Raw genomic sequence first — 6,000 nt, forward strand, 5'->3', positions numbered from 1 at the left:
TAAAACATGTTAAAGGGCATAGCTTTTTTTTCTTTTAAAAAAGTTATTAATAAATCCAAAAGGAACATAATAGGCAATCATACAATATGCATACAATATACATAGTGTTCTAATTCCTTCACAGTTATATGATGGAAACTGATATACAACAGGCATTTATTTAATATCACATAGTTGCTGTTATGCATTCAGCTACACTACCAAGGAATCACTACTTTATAAAGAAAAAAAGGGAGCAGAGTGAGACTTGCTGTTATATTCACTGGTGATTTTTAAAAGCCTATGTCAGTGGTACTAAACAAGAGAATGAGTAAGCAATGGAACTAATGAAACCACATTTCTCGACAATTTATAAACATTGTCTTCTTACTTTTAATCAGAGTAACCCCAGGTCACCATTGGTGTCTTACCACACTGGGAGAGTACGCATACACATCTAGTCTTAGGCTGTGTGTTGATGTGACAGCCTACATACTGCTTTGACAGACAATACCCATGTCCTGACTGACAGACAGCAAGTTATCCCCCAAAGACAACATGTAACTGCTAAGTTCCCTCACTGGGGACAATGGTAGTCTCTCCTCACCCCAGCTGCTTGTTTTCACAAAATTTGCAGGAATTAATTATTTTCAGTACTTACTACTCTGTCTTATTTACTGAAAACCAGCAAGTCTTTCAAGAATTACTAAGGACAGAACATTTGACAAACAACGATCACAGAAAATTTGTCTACTATATCAGAACTGAGCCGATTTCTGTTGAAACTTGTACTATGGCACAATTAAACATTTTTGGCACATATCTGCTTTGCAATTTTCTGCTTCAGCAGAAATGTAATTCATATTTGTTAAAGACAATGCACTTTTTGTCTTCACAGAATTTCAATACACAATTTAGTAACTTTAAGTTTCATGCAGGTATTTATTTTTCATCAACAGGATTTTAGGTTTTGTTTAATATAACTTAATATAACCTCAAGTGAAACCATAAAAACACAGAGCCACATAAACAAGTAGAGCTGAAATTCCACTCTCAACTCTGGCTTTTTCTTTTTTTGCACACAAATAGTGAAGACAGAAAAGAGGTAAGAACTAGAACATTACTTAAACCAGAATATGCAACTAAAAGACAAAAAAAACCCCAACCAAATGAAATAAATTCCAGTTTCTGAATCACAATTCAGTTGTTTACACCCTGAAAAGCTAAAGAACGTATTGGCTTAGTTACAGAATGATGGGATCTTAAGGGCTGGAAGGGACCTAGAGTGATCATCTAGTCCAACCCCTCTGCCAGATCAGGCCACCTAGAGTAGGTCACATAGGAACTCATCCGGGTGGATTTTGAACCTTTACCATTCTAAAAAAAAAATACACCAATCCATTATTAAATACTTCAGCTCTCTAAAATGGATCACACTCACTTTTATAGTCTGATCTGTAGGCTAACAATCAAATTTAATGACCTGATGCTTCCAAAGACTTAAACATTCTACATCATGAACTTCATGATTTTCTGACCTCCGTTGCCACAGAAATAGGAACAAAAAGGTAACACCCCTTTCTCCCTCCCTAAGACTCCTAAACACACAACAAATGATATACAAAATCTCTTCAGGTGAATAAGAACTAAGATATCACAATGTCATGCAAAATTTAGCTTTTAAAAAGATAAACCAGAACTACAAGGTTCAAAAAAATACATCCTCCACATTCTCCTGACTAAATATCTCAAAATCTAAAAAGAAACCCCTTATAATTACCTTCATTGGGATCAGACACCTGGCTTTAATATCCAAAAGAAGATTGAGATACAGGAATTTTAAACATGAAGTATTACTCAATTCACATCTCAACTTTATTCAGACATTAAAACATTCTCTAAATGTCCAACTTCACAACAATAGCTGATTACAGAGATGACTTTAGAGAACAACCTAATTTTCTCTCTGCTTCATAATGAGCTGGTAAAAAAACCAAACCAAAACGAAACAAAAAAAAATCCCACCAGAACAAGTTTTTTGTTGCCCCACACAGAAACCCTCTTACTCTGCATCCTGTATCTGGTAAGCTGCTGCTGCTGATAAGCAGTTTTTTACAGTATGGTGGAAAACGGAGAGCATTTTTCATACAGTACAATGCAGCAACTAAAATATCAGAATTACAAATACAAGACATGAAAGCATCATTTGTGTTGGACAGTTTTTGAGTTCCCAATTGTTTTGTTTGCAGGCCTGAATTTAAGAGAAGTATTTATATAAAAGGAAAAAAAAACCCTAAACAAAACTCCCACGTTCACATATCATAATAGTACTGTAACTTGCAACTTATGTTCCTCACCTAGCATCTATGTCAATGCAGTAATTTCCAAAATAAACTTATAAACATATAACTTAAACACAATATAGAAAAATACCAGGTGGCGAGCAAACAGGAAAAAATGCGCTCAACTTGCAAACTATTTAAGAGTGAGCAACATACTGGTAAAGTATCTTCTGGCCTCGCTATCTACATTTCATTAGTAACCTGGGGATTTGTGGCATATGTGTAATTTCTGACAATAAGCCCAGATAAACCTATCTGATGATTATACTATTAAAAAATATCAAGATGAGGAGATTTGATAACATTTTTCTTGGTTTGGAAGGAAAATGGACTATCTTGTTTAGTCAACTGCCTTTTCACTGTGGAAATACTGTTTGTTAAGAGAAAAAAAAAGCCTTTTCTCAAAAATCACAAACACAGTGGAAACAAAGATTTAGTTACTAATTAGGATTCAGTCACAAAAATCTGTTTCTATTCATAGGTTGTTCAGTCTCTCGGATAGTTAGATCACCTCCCATGACAGTAGAAAAGCATATGTCTATATTATACCACATTTCCCATCTTTATACCTGACATAGAAGTATTACCAAAGGAGCCTTTACAGAAAAACTAACACAATTCAGTTAAGGTTGATCTTATAAATACACAAAATGGGCGTAACGACACAAGCTAAAGCAGGAGGTACTAGAAAATGCAGCAGAGAATGGCATATCTCTTGGGATTAGCATCTTCCTGAAAGCAGACTTCATAATGGATATGAAATGAGAATTAAGATGTCCCTCAATAAAAGCATCAAAATGACTGCTTAAATTGATGTATACAATTATTGTATCCTTCCTTGCATCAATTCTGTTATGATCAGTTTCATGCCTACAATATTCACAACAAGCCTACACAACATTCAAGGTAATTCTTGTTAAATTAATCCAAACAGCAAAATACAACACTGTTCCATATTATCGCAGGAAGCATCAGTTCAGCGCTGTTACACTTTGTAACAACATTGCAGCTGATAACAAGTAACACAGACATACTCCTAATCTAAGAATATAACAACAAGAACACAAATATCTCTTTAAATTCTTTGAATTACACCACAAAATAAGCAGAAACTTATAACGACAAAATAAGGTGGTTTTTGTATTTTAATTAATTAGCTTTTATAAAATAAAGAAGTATTGCTATCCAAAATTATTAGTACAATTCCTTTCTGGATTATATGCACATAGTAACTTGAATGGATACTTCTGGAGCATACAAATTAATAACTGCCAAACAAAAACAGTGGGCGTGGTTGCCATGATTCATGTACTGCACAAGTCCTCATGCAACCATTAGTGAATTCATTTTATGATGGACTTGACAACTATCATCAGCCTCATTTCAGAGATCTGAAAATTGAGAAATTACTTACCCAAGATCACACATCAAATATCAGTGGTTTTTGTGTTTGTCTTTTCCACTCAAACAGATTAATGTTCAAAGTACTCCTTCATACCTTCCTCTAAGACTGCACAAACCACTAGCTAATCAGAAAAACGTACTTTTTTCTTACATTGATATCTGCTGTTTGTGTATAGAGTTCATATTTAACTTACTAATTTCAGATTTAGGCAAAAGCGTTTCTTAAACTTTTTTAAAAACCTAAATATAAAGTAATTATTAATAACTGTAATAATTACAACTAGATTTAACTGGTTAAATGAATAATAGCCAAAAAAATGTTTTAACTTACAAAAGAGAGAGAAATAACGTTCTTGTAGATATCCTCATCTTGGAAATGGCAATTCCAATACATTTATTGATCATAATATTGTATTTACTTGCACAATCTGGGATATTGACCAGACATATTTATTAACACACTCTCACTTCTGCCGATTAGCATGTTAAATAAGCTGTCTAAATGTGCAAGTGTTATTTTTCTGTGACTGCATGAATGCTGCAGTTTTAAGCTCATTGACTGTCGCCTAGAATAGTTGAGCTGTTCACTCCTTTATTTTAAGGAATATTTTTCTCTTAGCAGTGTAATTCGGTTTCTCCAGCCAACAAATCTACTTTGTTAAAGGTCACAGTGAGATCACACTACGTAGATTTATTTGAAGAGTACTATTATGCAACAAAATGTTTTAATGTAGGCATTTCCACTGGATATCTATCAAAGATTAGAAGACCTAATAAGAAGGATATATGCTTGTTAAAGGGAAAAAAACGCTTGAGGACAATGCTATACCGCTAACATATCCCAGTGTCCCATCAGGATGAAAATGTGAAGCGCTTAATGATGTGTACAGTTTCAGTATTTCAGATGCTTAAGTTCAAAGAAATTATAATTTAAAATTTATCTTTTGCATATGAATATACTAGTTAAACTGCTAACTTTTGTCATTCTGTTTGACATGGGCCTCCACAACAACTTGAAGGAGTCTCTCTGGACTTGTTTACAGATGACATCACATGAATAAGACAACTAGGTGCTTGTCTGTTTTTCCACCTCTGATACATCCCAATATGTAGTAAATTGGCATGTTCATACTCTTCAAAAACTTTAATCAGAAGTTCACTGGAGCACTATTGAGTGCAATCGCAAGAAAAATGGTTTACTCCTCGCTGCTTCTACAGCCCACCCACTGCCACACCCAACGCACTGGCAGGATATCCAGTGGCTGCATGCAGCACCACCCAGGTCACGCCATCCCCAGCTCCCACGGAAAAAAATGATCTCGAGGCGCCTGTCAGCCAGACACACCGCCGCCCCACCCAAACACCCGCCCAGTGCTGTGGAGGAGGCGCCTGCACCGCACCTCACTGCTGCCAACAACAGAATGCGGTGGGGCCTCTGCCTGGTGCTGCCCAGCTCTCTACGCCTTCAGGGCTCGGCAGCGCCCTGCTCCACGCCAGACCTACCTGCGAGCCGCAGCGCCCTCCACGGGGATCCCTCCGCACGTGGGGGGCGGAGGAAGCCGCCTCCCCGCACCGCGGTCCCCACCTGCTGCCACCTCTAAGCGAAAACGGCACCGCGCATGCGCACCGCCGACTGCACTGGAGCCGGGTCACGTGCTCCCATGCAACGCGCGCGTAGCTGCGCCGCGCCAGTGTGGGAGCGTGGGCGCGCGCAGCGGCGCGTGTGCAAAGCTGCAGCCCCGGGGAGCATGCGCACTGCCGCCACCACCGCCGCCGCCGCGCGGGGCAGCGTTCCGCACCGAGTGCTGCCGCTGCCCGGCCGTTCGCGGTCCCAAGGGGACGTGCCGTACCTGTGCCCCTGCGTCCCGGCGCAGCTCCTGCGTCCGCACCCGTTAGCCGCCGTCGCTCCCGCCTGCCCGTTGCCGCCGCCCGTGGATTCAAAATCGGAACCCGCTCCAGACACTAACGCCCGCCTCCCGCCGTCGCACGCGCCGGGCCGTTATGCAAATAGCCCCGTGTCCCCTCCCCTATTTCAATTGGCCCCGCCCCCTCCGTGGGCACAGGGGCCGACGGTAGGGGCTGCTTCGAAGCCGGCCAATCGCAGGGCCGGCCATCCTGGCAGCATGCAAATGAGCCTCCGGTTATTTAAATGACCGTGTGGCTCCGCCCCCTGGTGGGCGGTGACGGGTTCGAGGTGAAGCGGCGGTGCCGAGGCACGCGCTGCAGCTGCCGTTGGTCGCGCTGCAGCTGCCGTTGGTAGGGGGCGCTGTGGCGG

General features: G+C 40.4%; 1 protein-coding gene across 14 annotated transcripts in view; it reads right to left on the reverse strand.

The window, feature by feature from the left end:
* ATF7IP (activating transcription factor 7 interacting protein) overlaps nucleotides 1-5,735 on the reverse strand; it is a 94,183-nt gene extending 88,448 nt beyond the window's left edge. For 4 of the 14 annotated variants that reach the window (XM_062013868.1, XM_062013861.1, XM_062013855.1 and 1 more), the window contains exon 1: nucleotides 5,576-5,677. The gene's annotated coding sequence lies outside the window, so the exon portion shown is untranslated. Of the gene's footprint in view, nucleotides 1-5,224; nucleotides 5,423-5,575 lie in introns of those variants that run through there. The other 10 variants (XM_062013805.1, XM_062013790.1, XM_062013786.1 and 7 more) reach the window with 6 other exon arrangements.
* Between the last annotated feature and the right edge of the window lie 265 nt (nucleotides 5,736-6,000).

The sequence above is a fragment of the Colius striatus genome, chromosome 1, assembly GCF_028858725.1.
Source record: "Colius striatus isolate bColStr4 chromosome 1, bColStr4.1.hap1, whole genome shotgun sequence".
Classification (NCBI taxonomy): domain Eukaryota; kingdom Metazoa; phylum Chordata; class Aves; order Coliiformes; family Coliidae; genus Colius; species Colius striatus.